At 38.1% G+C, this 12,319-nt stretch overlaps 1 protein-coding gene across 6 annotated transcripts in view; it reads left to right on the top strand.

The window, feature by feature from the left end:
• The window catches only part of LOC103788406 (uncharacterized), a 394,706-nt gene that overhangs the window by 574 nt on the left and 381,813 nt on the right, over positions 1–12,319 (top strand). The window contains exons 2-3 of one of the 6 annotated variants that reach the window (XM_078352270.1): positions 428–596; positions 4,102–7,490. The exons of 1 other annotated variant lie outside the window; for it this stretch is intronic. The gene's annotated coding sequence lies outside the window, so the exon portion shown is untranslated. Of the gene's footprint in view, positions 1–327; positions 597–2,206; positions 7,491–10,597; positions 11,137–12,319 lie in introns of those variants that run through there. 4 more of the 6 variants (XM_078352271.1, XM_078352272.1, XM_078352275.1 and 1 more) reach the window with 4 other exon arrangements.

Genomic DNA, 12,319 nt, shown 5'->3' with positions numbered 1-12,319 from the left:
GTCCCGTGCTGAGCAATCACTGTTGGGCAGCATCCCTGGCTTTTCTACCCATTAGATGACAGTAGCAACCCCCTCCCCCAATTGTGGCAGCCAATGATGCCTCCAGACACTGCCAGGCCCAAACGGCGTGGTGGTGGTTGGGGGGTGAGGGTGCGGAGGGGTGCTGGTGAGGGGTTGGAGGACAAGGAGAGGAGCGAAATGGTCTCAATTGAGGACCACAGGATCATCATTCTTAGGAAATGTAACATTGTTAGACTACAGTAATACGATATGTTTCATATTTGAATTTCCTCAATTGTCCCCCAAATGTCCTTCTTTACCCTATAGTTTGTAAAATGGAAATTGGATATTTAACAAGAATCACATAGTGCATCAACAAGAATCACATATTACAGTTGTCAAGTCTCTCTCACTTGCTTCAATACAGAACCGTTCCCTCGCCTTTTCTGTTTCTCCTGGCGTTGCCATTTTTGAAAAGTCTAGCCCAGTGGTCTTCCAGAATATCCTTCAATTTGGAGATGTCAGATTGGTTCCTCATTATAAGATTCACGATACATCTATATGAGCGCACAAACATATGCAGGAATTCTACCGAGGTGATGTATCCCATTGTATCTATTTTCAAATGACTTTTTAGCTGTCATAACATGTAATTTGTAAAGCACCCACCACCAGCGATTTGAAATTTTTTTATCCCATACATAAATTTCCACATTGTGGTTAGGTCTAAGATATATTTTCTGTTTTTTCCCCCATTGACTTTATTGTCTACTTATGGGCTAATATTATAGTGTTTTTATTACAGAGACCATATTTCAGTATCTGGTAGGGCTAGGCTGCGTCGTTGCTGATTTTTTAAGTGTTTATTTTTTATATTCTTGGTTATTTTTTCACGTAAACTATAGAATATAGCTCCATAAAAATACTTTCTTTAAAAAAACCTGCATATCTTTTCAATTTATGATGTTGCATTTTCCTTTTGAAGAGCAAGGTTTATTTTTTCTCTTGCTCAAGTTTCAGCTTCGTGTCTTTCAAGAATGCATCATAGAGGTTTTTCGCTTAAGTTTATTCTTACAGGATTTCTCTTTTTTGTCAGTATCATAAGTGGGATCATCTCTTCCACTTTTCCTTGTAACTGCTAGATGCTTATTAAGTGAAGGTATGATTTCTATGTCTAATTTTGTTTATCTCACTACCATATCGAATCTCCTGTTGCTTCTGGGAGTTTCATGTTGATTCTATTTGCATCTCTGCTTACACTTTTCTATAATTGCAGTGATTATCCATTTTGAAGTTCAAATTGCTCATCGTTGGCCATTTTTGGCTCCTTTGTTTACTTGACATAAGCTCAAATGTCTTGATAGCTTACTCGCTTTCTGACACTGTAAGAGTTCCGGTCTCGTACTGTACATTTACTGCCTCAGACCTAGAACCAGCCATTTCTCAAAGGTGTCCTCATTGCTTCCAGTGAAAACGGGATTTGGTTGCTACACTCTGTACTTAAAGATGTTCATGGATAAATGGCTTATCGTTATTTCCCAGACTCTTCAAAACAAGATCTAGAAAACATGTAGTTTTTCAAAGAAAGATGAAAATAAATCATAAATTTGTGATGATATTCTCATTCTAATGAAAGGTTATAAGGTTTTTACTTATTTGATGTTATATTGCATCTCGTTTTCTCTGTGCTGAAAATCATGGCTCTTTAATGATGCTAACAGAATGATTTATTTTCTCCATAATATGTGTAATAGTTTCCAAAATCTACCAGTATTACAACTCTTAGTAAAAGTGTTAAATGCAGTAGGCTTATTTATCTCATGTTGTTTTAAAATCTAGTTTGCTTGCTGGGTGCGGTGGCTCACACCTGTGATCCCAGCACTTTGGGAAGCTGAGGCAGGTGGATCATTCAAGGTCAAGAGGTAGAGACGAAACTGGCCAGTTGTGCCACTGTGCTCCAGCTCCAGCCTGGGTGACAGAGGGAGACTCCATCTCAAAAAAAAAAAAAAAAAAAAAAATCTAGTTTTCTCAATTAAGAAGAAAATGAAATCTAAAATGAGAAAGAAGCTTAAGTATATTGAACTTTTTCCTTTTGAGTGAAATATCTAAGTCATATTTCATGTTTATTTCAATCTATCAGTTTTGTTATGAACACTCTTTAGCTGCATTTTGTCAATTCTAATGTCATGTTTTCATTTTTTTCTAGAAATTCTCAATATCAATTGGTGTTTCCCTTTGAGACAAGCTATGTTTGATAGAAAAATTTTAAATTTCAAGATGGGACTTTCTTATGTTTTGATGATAAATTTCTAGTTTTATATTATTATGATGAATATTTGTATTATTTTTATGTAATTTGTTGAGGCACTTGTCTGTATTGTAAGTTGGAGTCAATTTTCATAAGTGTTTCTGTACATTTTTGTCTAAGTAAGAGAAATGTACCATAGTCTACTATTGTTTGTGTATTTTGATTTCTCTTGAAATCTCTTGTAATTCCCACTGTATGAAAGTAGCGGCTGTGTTATTCACTGTGTATCTTTTCATCAATCTTTTATTTTCACTGTGAATTGTAGCCTTTAGGACTATAAGATATTCTTTGTCTCAGTAATGGTTTTTGGTCTGAATTTTATTTTATTGAATTTCAGAATCTCAATTCTTTCTTTTTTTAATTTGCATTTTCTTAGTATACCTTTATCCATCCTTTCATCGTTAGCATTTCTGAATTGTTTCGTTTTAGGTGGGTTTTTGTCTTTTATATACAACATAGAGTTGTGTTTTCCTTTGAAATCCACCTATTTTTCTGTTATTTTCATATTGAGTCTGAGCCCTCTGTTGGCTGATGTGTTTGGTTTCAGTCACCTCCTGTGTTATATTTACCTGTGTAATATGTAGCATATTTGATGGTGATAAGTGCTATTGAGAAAAATAAAGGGGAAAGGGGGCATAAAAAATGCTGGGGAGAATATTCTGTTTTAAATAGGTGGTCAGGGAAGGCCTCATGGAGAAAGTGATTTTTGCACAAACCCTTGAAAAAGGCAAAGGAATGAATCATGTGGATAAATGAGGTAAGATTGTTCTGGACAGAGGACAGCTAGGGCCAGAGCCCTGAGGCAGAGAGTACCTAGTGCGCTCTAAGGAACAGCAAGCGAGCCGGTGTGATCAGAGTTGGTAAGCAGAAGAAGAGATAGTAGGAGATAAGGCCAGAGCCCACATGCCAACAGAATCAGATAGGGCCCTGTCAGCCTTAGGGTGGGAGCAAAGAATCCCTCCTTCCAGAGGAATTTGGTCCCAGATGTTGAAATAATACATCTGCCCTACCACAGTAATAAATTAATAACCCTATGAGAACACATTAATAACCCTGGGAATCCCAGCCTAGGTAGGAGAGGAAGCTGGGGTTACGGGTATGATATTTTGGGTACAACTCAAATTATGCATGAAAGTAGTTTCATATTTGCTAACTTTGAGGGATGGATTACTAAGCACCTTTCCCAACCTGTACGATTGCAACAATCCTTGAATATATTCTTCAAGTTTCTCATATTTCAGTTGGTACTTCATATTCTGTCTCCAAACATAACAGACATAGATAACAACTATAGCTTTTAGCTATTTATCTGAAGCCGTACATTTACAGAGGAAGAATTTTATTGCAACATTCATATTAATGAAAGGTATTTTGACTAATACATGTTCAAAAAGCATGAAAACACTAAAATAAAATTCTATATTCAGAAGCTTGGTTAAAGTTGACAGAAAATGACAGATTTTCTTTGAATTTTTGAAAAAATGTGTTTTAAAAGTCTTTTGTGTTGTTTTTCTTTATAAAAAATCTGTTTTGACAGAAAACTATATGGCAAATGTATACGTGTGTGTGTAGGTGTATGTGTGTGTATTATTAGGGAGGAATAGGGATGAATTCAGTTTGTAATCTAGAAAAACTGTGTCCAGGATGGGAACAGAGAAGGGACAAACTTTATATGTATACACAGGATTACTTTTTCCTGTCATGATGTGTTTTATTTGGAAGCATTTACATGTTCTCTTTCTCTTTTCCGCCTTTTTTTTTTTTCTCCTTCACCTTTCTTTTTCTTAAGCTAGGCAGTCACAGTGAAATACTGTGACTAAGCCACAACTCCTATAGAAAACTGAACGATGCATTGTAAAATAGGACACAAAACAAAAGACTTCATCTGAGAGCTGAGATCATCGCGAGTACACAGACCCACTGCAGTAATTCAACAGTGTTTGTCAGCCCAGGACAATTTCTTCGATTCTTGGTGTCCTGCTGCCCCCTGCTGCTCATCTGGAAGCACTGACCACAGAAATGAAAGTCTTCCTAACTTTGCACAGGTTTTAGTGCCAGGTTAGCGTGCTATCAAAGAAAGGTACTTAGTTCAAAGATTTAAACAGAGTGATTTAAGGAATTGCTTCCTAAAAGGCTGACTATCAAAGAAATTACAGAGCAACTTTTCTACTCTCGAACACGTTGAAGAGGAATCTAATCCAGTTATTTGGCTAATGAATACGGTTTCGTTTTTAAGTTTCTGAGGGGGAGCAGAGCAGAAGGCAATTGTGATAGTTTAGAGATAAACCGGTAAAGAGAGAGCAGTGAGTGGATAGAGAAATTAGAAGGCAAAATGTGCAAGAAGAAAGGGGCAATTAATTATTTACATCCTCGAGGGTAAAGCTGAACAGATCGTTTACATTCCTCAGGGGGGTCGGGCAGAAACGGGCTCCAGGAAAAAGCCCGGATGGGTCATTTGTGAGCCTCAGCTCCTCTGGCTCCTGTTCCTGGATCTGATCACGGAAACCTCTCAGAACTGTTAGACTGTGAGTTGGGGCCTCTGAAGCAGAGCAGAGGCACATCATCTTTGGAGCCGATTTCCTGGCCTACTCTGCAATTTGTAAAAGAGCTCAGGAGCTATCTCCTGGATGTAAGTCAGCCCATGTGGAAACGCGGACGTGTGAGCATTTGAGTTGGATATTGTATGTTCCAGGTTTTAGACCTCTGTGGGTTGCTGGTTCCTGCATGCCACCTTGGGATTAAGTAATAAGGTGCCAGCGTATCCTGTCACTCAGTCAAAGTAGTTAGAAGCTTGGGGCCTTGCGTAAGCATTTTTTTTTTTTTTGCTGGGACTCTTTCTCCATGAGGAAGACGATTGGAGAAGAAACTTTCAATATTTAGAAAATTCAACATATCCTTGTTATGATAAACTTAGAAATCCAGTCCGAACCACTCTTGAAAGCTGGAGTTTGTGCTATAAATACTATAGGAGTGTCGCTTCTAAAATTTCCGAAGTTCCTACTTTAAAGGCACAATGATAGATTTCAAGAAACAAAACTTTGAGCAAACATTTACATGGTTTATTTCAGGTAACAATAACCTGTTTCCTTAATGCTTGGGGTCGTTATCTTCGTAGCATTGCGTTTAGTACTATCATTTTCTATTTCTCTTGCATAACGTATTGTATTAGTAAGTTTTCATGCTGCTAATAAAGATATACCTGAGACTGGGCAACTTACAAAAGAAAAGTTTAATTGGACTTACACTTCCACGTGGCTGGGGAAGCTTCACCATCATGACAGAAGGCAAGGAAGAGCAAGTCATGTCTTATATGGAGGGCAGCAGGCAAAGAGAGACAGCTTGTGCAGGGGAATTCCTTTTTTTAAAACCATCAGATCTTATGAAACTTATTCACTATCATGAGAACTAGAAAGACCTGCCCCCATGATTCAGTGACCTCCCACTGGGTCCCTCCCACAACACATGAGAATTAAAGATGAGATTTGGGTGGGGACAGAGCCAAACCATATCATTTCTCCCTGACTCCTCCCAAATCTCATGTCCTCACATTTCAAAATCAATCATGCCTATTCAGCAGTCACCCAAAGTCTTAACTCATTTCAGCCTTACCTCAAAAGTCCACAGTCCAAAGCCTCATCTGAGACAAGGCAAGTCCCTTCTGCCTATGAGCCTGTAAAATCAAAAGCAAGTTAGTTCCTTCCTAGATACAATGTGGGTACAGACCATCAGATCTTGTGAAACTTATTCACTATCATGAGAACAGCAGGGGAAAAACTTTCTCCCATGATTCAGTTACTTCCCACTGGGTCCCCACCCAAATCTCATCTTGAATTCCCACATCACATATTAATATTTATTTTCTCAGACTTATATTCTCCACTTGGGCAGTGCTAAAGATGTGGAGAAACATAGGACAGGCTGTGTCTTTAAGACATTTATAGTAATTTAGAAAAATGTAGAACCATACCATGATAATCATGTAAAATGAGGTGTGGGCAAGAGTAGGAAAGTCATCTCCCCATTGCCTTTTATTCTATCCGTTTATTCTATCCCCTTCCTCCCCTCCCCATTACATTCATATCCCCTCCCATTTCTCCCTTCTGTTTGCTATTTCATTTTGTTTATATTGGTACTTAAATTTCAAATCAAGAATACTGGCTATTCTGTTTATGCAATTTTGCTCAATCCATAGGACTCCAGGTCATAGTACAAAGTTTGCATATAGTTGCAATGAATCTCTGTTGCATGAACACCAACACACTAATTGCCTAGCATTATGCTGCTCCTATGTAAGACAGATGTATGTTTGATTTCAGGAAAGGAGAGAAGTGTAGTTGGAGGAGATTTATGTATTCCTAAAGGAAGAATTGGAAATACTTGTTTGTATTCAGACTGTTAGGGGCGATTAGAAAGTCTGTTAATGAAAAACGTTAGGACACAAAGATTTCACCTGTAAGTAGGTGCAGAGATGTTCTCTTTAATGGTTTTCTTATGTTGCTGAGAAGTAGCAACTTTTTAACATTTCCCTTTGTGTAGTTCCTCATCAGCTCTGTGTACAGCAACCTACCAAAGATAGGGTGGAAACGTGCATCTTTTACCAATCCCAGAGAATAGATGAATATCAGGCCTGTTTTTCAAAAAGAAATTTAAACATTTTTTTTTTTTTGGAATCAGCAACTAACTTACCAGTGTTTCACTATTAAAAAGTTCACAGTTAACTGAAACCTGGTTTTGCCTTCTTAACTGTTTTTTTGTTTGTCTTTTTTTTTGATGGAGTCTCACTCTGTCACTCAGGCTGGAGTGCTGGAGTGTGCTCTTGGCTCACTGCAACCTCCACCTCTCGGGTTCAAGCAATTCCCTGCCTCAGCTTCCTGAGTAGTTGGGATTATAGACGCACGCCACCACACCTGGCTAATTTTTGTATGTTTGGTAGAAACGGGGTTTCACCATGTTGGTCAGGCTGGTCTGGAACTCCTGCCCTTGTGATCTGCCCACCTCGGCTCTCAAAGTTCTGGCATTATAGACGTGAGCCACTGCGCCTGGCCACCTTCTTAACTGTTAACCCAAATTGTCTGTTCCTATTGTTTTAAACTGTACTGAATACTAATATCTAACAAAATTGTAGGCCAAAGTGGTTCCAAAATTTCATTAAATTACTGAGACGTGGATCTTCTCTGCAAGTGTGTTGTATACTATGAAGTTGTATTTGTATTCTCTTTTCCTCCCCTTCTATAGTTCCAGGAACTCCTAATACAAAGTTTGAAAGTCTTTTCTGTTACATGGTAGTGGTAGAAATTCTGATGAAGGAAGTTCACAGGGTTAAAAAAATACATTGTTGATAACAACAAAACAGTTTCAAGGCCTCTTTTAATTCTCCTATTTTGTGATTCTCCTTCACATCACATCAGATGTTGCATAAAGTATGTTAAAGAAAAGGTCCCAACTTTTGAGTTTCGTTTCAATTAGACAATAGTTTGCTGTCTAATTCAATCACTAGGAAATATTTTGTGAGTGTTTCATCACACAGAGTGTTGGAATAGGGGCTGATTAGAGAGAACTGCACCGACTACGTTCCTCTCCTCAGGTTATTTATAATAGAATGTGAGATGAAAATTTAAAAAAGGTCAAAACACAGAATGAGAGGAAAAGGTGAGTATTTAGCATTTTACTTCTATTTCAGTAAAATGTCTCTTGGGAGTCTTCGGAGGCAGGCTAGAATGATTACAAATGTTCAAAGAACAAACCTTCATCTCAAATTATCCACCTGAAAAGTTGGAATTCATAAGTGTAGATTTCCTCTACACATACAGCAAATAATCAGCCTTTCTCTATCCCCGGGCCCCCTACATCTTGTTTAAGCCTGGTTATCTCTGCTGTATTGCTGAAAACCAGTGGAAAATGTTAGAGCTCCTCCTAATTGATCTTCCTTGCAAAGACAGATAGATAATATGGTTGAGATTTAGGAATAAGAAAAAAGTCCACATGTCTGAAAAAAAAACTGTCTTACGGAGATGCTGAAAATATGTGATTAAATAGCCCAAATAGACCTCACAAATAATTTATGTATCTTTTAAGTTGGTCAGTATGAGGTTTGTATTTAAATTGCATCTTTCCTCAATTCGAACTGCTGTAGGCTTTTGAGTAATTTAAAAATATTTTGTATTCATGAGCACGTCTTTTATAATTGATGTGGATATTTGCTTATAGCCCAAGTCTAATTTGTAAGCTGGGAAGTTCATTTGTTTATTCATTTCACATCTATTATACATTTACTATGAGCCAAATGTGACGGTAGGGATTGGTTTTTCAGGTAGGGATTGGTTTTTCAGGTAGGAATTGGTTTTAAAGCTTACTTACATTATTGTGAGCTCTATTTACCTAAATTCCAAGAAATTCTGTGTGGGGGACAAAGCAGGGATCCACCAGGTGAGCCTGCTACCCTTTGTCTAGATCTCTGTTGTAGCACTGACTGCATTTTTCTTTTCTGACGTTAATTCTGTCATCTGGAATGAGAGCAGAGCATGGTCTGGGTCAATGTAATTGTTACCGTGTCTTCAACACCTAACACAAAACCTCCAACACAACAGAAACCCAAAAAGGGCGGCTTGCATGAGTGGAGCATCGTGTGCACATGGACTGCTCTATCTAAGGACGTTTTTATTCTCATTGGGTGTTAAGGCCATTTCACACTCTGAAATACCATCTCTAGAAAAAGGCAACGTGATTTCCTAAAAAAACCCTGTTATCTGAATATCGTCCATGATTTGACTGAATATTGACCAGAACCACTTTAACATCACAGCGAAAGATTTAGTGAGTTATTGGAGTGATATTTATGAGAACAACTATTTTATCCTAATCTTAAGAATATTTTTCAGTTTCCCGGTAGGTAAAATCAGGCTTGGAAGACGCGGTTCTTGTGTGGAGAGGCTGATGAGGATTTCTCTGAGAAACCCTTCCCAGCCATCCAGCTTTTTATGTATTCAGTGGGTTTATATCCACATAAATATATGTTATGAGTACTTTGAATATCAAACAGTGCTGAATGGAGACAGTAGTCTTATGCAGCCAGAATTTATGTGAAATTACTGATCATTCTCATTTAGGGGGGGAGTAAATGGTGGTACTTTGGGGTGAAATTTCTGGTTCTGTCCTTACAGGATTGCTCACACAGGATTGTCATTTACTGTTGAGTGGATTGTGCACTGCACAAAGAAACACATCTAAAGTGCACACTACTTATAAACATGATACATTTGAATATTTATTAAGATAATTTTATCAGCCGTAAAGTTTCGTGCTTTAATAAAGTCAGTAATGGCCAATATTATTACAGATGGAATAAAACTTGATGAAGAGGTACGTTGTTTTTAAAATTTGCACAAAGGCTGTGTATGGACTTGTGGTGGCCTGAACGTGGACAAGTCACATAACTCCTCTGGCTTTCATGTGGAGATATTACTATCTACCTTGCTCAATTGCTTATAAATATTAGATGTGTATGGTGCACAGTCGGTGTTCAATAAATACTTTGGAATGAATATTAAAGCACTAAGCATAATGTCTGCGATAAAGGTTTGATAAATTGTTGCTCGTTTTTGCCTTGAATAAGGGGAATTTTAGATTGATAGTACATGTGTAAATACGAGCCTTTGAAGTTTATTAAGTGTTTCATATTTTGCACATAATTGCTGCGTGGTACTACCTAAAATGTTCCTAATAAGATGTTTGGGATCCGTCTTTAATTTCCTGAGGAGTGAACATCCAGTATAAAGAAAATGATGACTACGTGACACATTGAAAGGAAAAATTAGTGACTCACAGTTGGGCTTATTTTGGAATGCTAAAATATTGGAATCCTAGGTTTGGAAGGAAACATTTAATTTGAACTACTGTCCGTTTCTTGAGTTTCACTTTATTTATCAGATATATACTGATCAGTCATTATATGTTGGAACTGTGCTATGCACGATGACCACAGAGATAAATAAGATGCTCTTGCTGAGAAGTTACAGGGCGTTGCATGAACATTTCCAGGGAGAATTCACACTTATGAATCTTATTTTTAGGAATCTCTCTTATGATAATTCAAAACTTATCTTTATCTTTCATTTATTGGTTTAGCTTTTCTATTTAGGGTACAAAGAAGTAAGCATGATTACTTTTTAGAAACATCTTTCCTATACGTGAATGAAATTGAGTTTCTTCTGAGACATCTGTTCTTCAGCAAAACATCGCTGCATTCCTCTGTGGTTCCTCAAGCTACTCACTGCTGTGAATTCCTTCCAGGTTGTCTGCTAAGGTGTGGCACACACCACCGTCTCCAGGCTCCAGCTGTAGATCAGCCATCACAGAACAATCACTTTCTGCATTTCAGATACCGTCTTTCAAATCTGTGGCATGATTTATACTCGAAACTGTCTGATTAATATGTACTATAAACTGTCTCATCCCTATAATTGTTCTAAAAATTGTATTTATTTTTCACATGTTACCATAGATGGTATTTTCTAGAAGAAGATAGATGATCTCTGTAATTTCTGAAGGAGCTTTTCTATTTTCATATACTGTTCCAACCATCAAAATGACAACAAGGAAGAGCTCTAGGTTATTGAATTACCATTTGGAAGTCATTTTTGGTCTGGTTAATTACAGCAACTGTAATTCATGCAATTTATGACAGATAGGTGGTAGGTCACTAAGGAAGGATTTCCATAGCTTTGCAGATCTGTTTCTATAAATTGCTGTCTCACAGAAACAATTTTTTCAATAAACAACGTGATAAGTAATTCTGCTTATAACTCTAAGCACTTGCTAAAAAACGTTAATATCTGTTCACTCTTTATTTTCGTTAACAAATGTATGAAATGCCTCTTTGTACCAAGTGAACTCTGACTCAGCACTTGGGACAAGTGCCCTGCCTAGCAGAACACTGGAAGAAGCCGGTTATAACTCAGCGACAGTTTATAGCTGTGCACACGGCTATGCTTTGCTACTTAGAGAGAAAGGAAAGGACAAACAGTGTAGTAATGAATTGGAAGATGGAGACAGGGAAGAGACCTCTGTCTGTATGAAGAGTGAATGTTTAGAAGCAGACGAAGAGGTGACCTGGATAGATGGTATGTTTCCTGCAGCTGCCATGCCAAATTACCACAAACTTTATGGCTGAAAACAATAGAAATTTGCTCTTCCATAGTCAGGAGGCCAGAAGTTTGAAACCAGGTTTTTGACAGGGCCATGCTACCTATCAAGGCTCTGGGGAAGAATCTCTTTGTCTCTTCCTATCTTTGGCAATCCTTGGCAATCCTTGGCAATCTTTGGCAATCCTTGGCAATCTTTGGCAATCCTTGGCATTCTTTGGCTTTTATATGCATCACTCCAATCTTTGCCATTTTTTCACATGACCTTCTTTCCTGTATCTTCTCCTCTGTACCTCTGTCCAAATCTCTCTCTCCTTTTATTTTTGAGACGGAGTTTCCCTCTGTCACCCAGGCTGGAGTGCAGTGGCGTGATCTCGGCTCACTGCAACCTCCACTTCCCAGGTTCAAGCGATTATCCTGCCTCACCCCCTAGAGTAGCTGGGACTACAGGCACATCCCACCATGCCCGGATAATGTTTTGTATTTTTAGTAGACACAGGGTTTCACCACGTTAGCCAGGACGGTCTCGATCTCCTGATCTGGTGATTTGCCTGCCTTGGCCTCCTCAAGTGCTGGGATTACAGGTGTGAGCCACCGCGCTGGCCTTTTATTTTCTTTCTCTTTTTCTCTTTTTAATAAAGGCACCTGTCATGAGATTAGGGCTCGACTTAATCCAGTATGACCTCACTTTTACTTGATTACATCTGCAAAAAATGTATTTTCAAAGAAGCTGACATTTACAGATGCTGGGTAACTCAGTCTATTTGTGCTGCCATAACAAAATACCACAGACCACAGACTGCATAATTTTTAAAGACCAGAAATTTATTTCTCATAGTTCTAGAGGCTGTGGAGTCCAAGATAAGGCACC

Source organism: Callithrix jacchus, chromosome 15 (genome assembly GCF_049354715.1).
Source record: "Callithrix jacchus isolate 240 chromosome 15, calJac240_pri, whole genome shotgun sequence".
Classification (NCBI taxonomy): Eukaryota; Metazoa; Chordata; class Mammalia; order Primates; family Cebidae; genus Callithrix; species Callithrix jacchus.
This window is presented reverse-complemented; position numbering and strand designations above follow the sequence as displayed.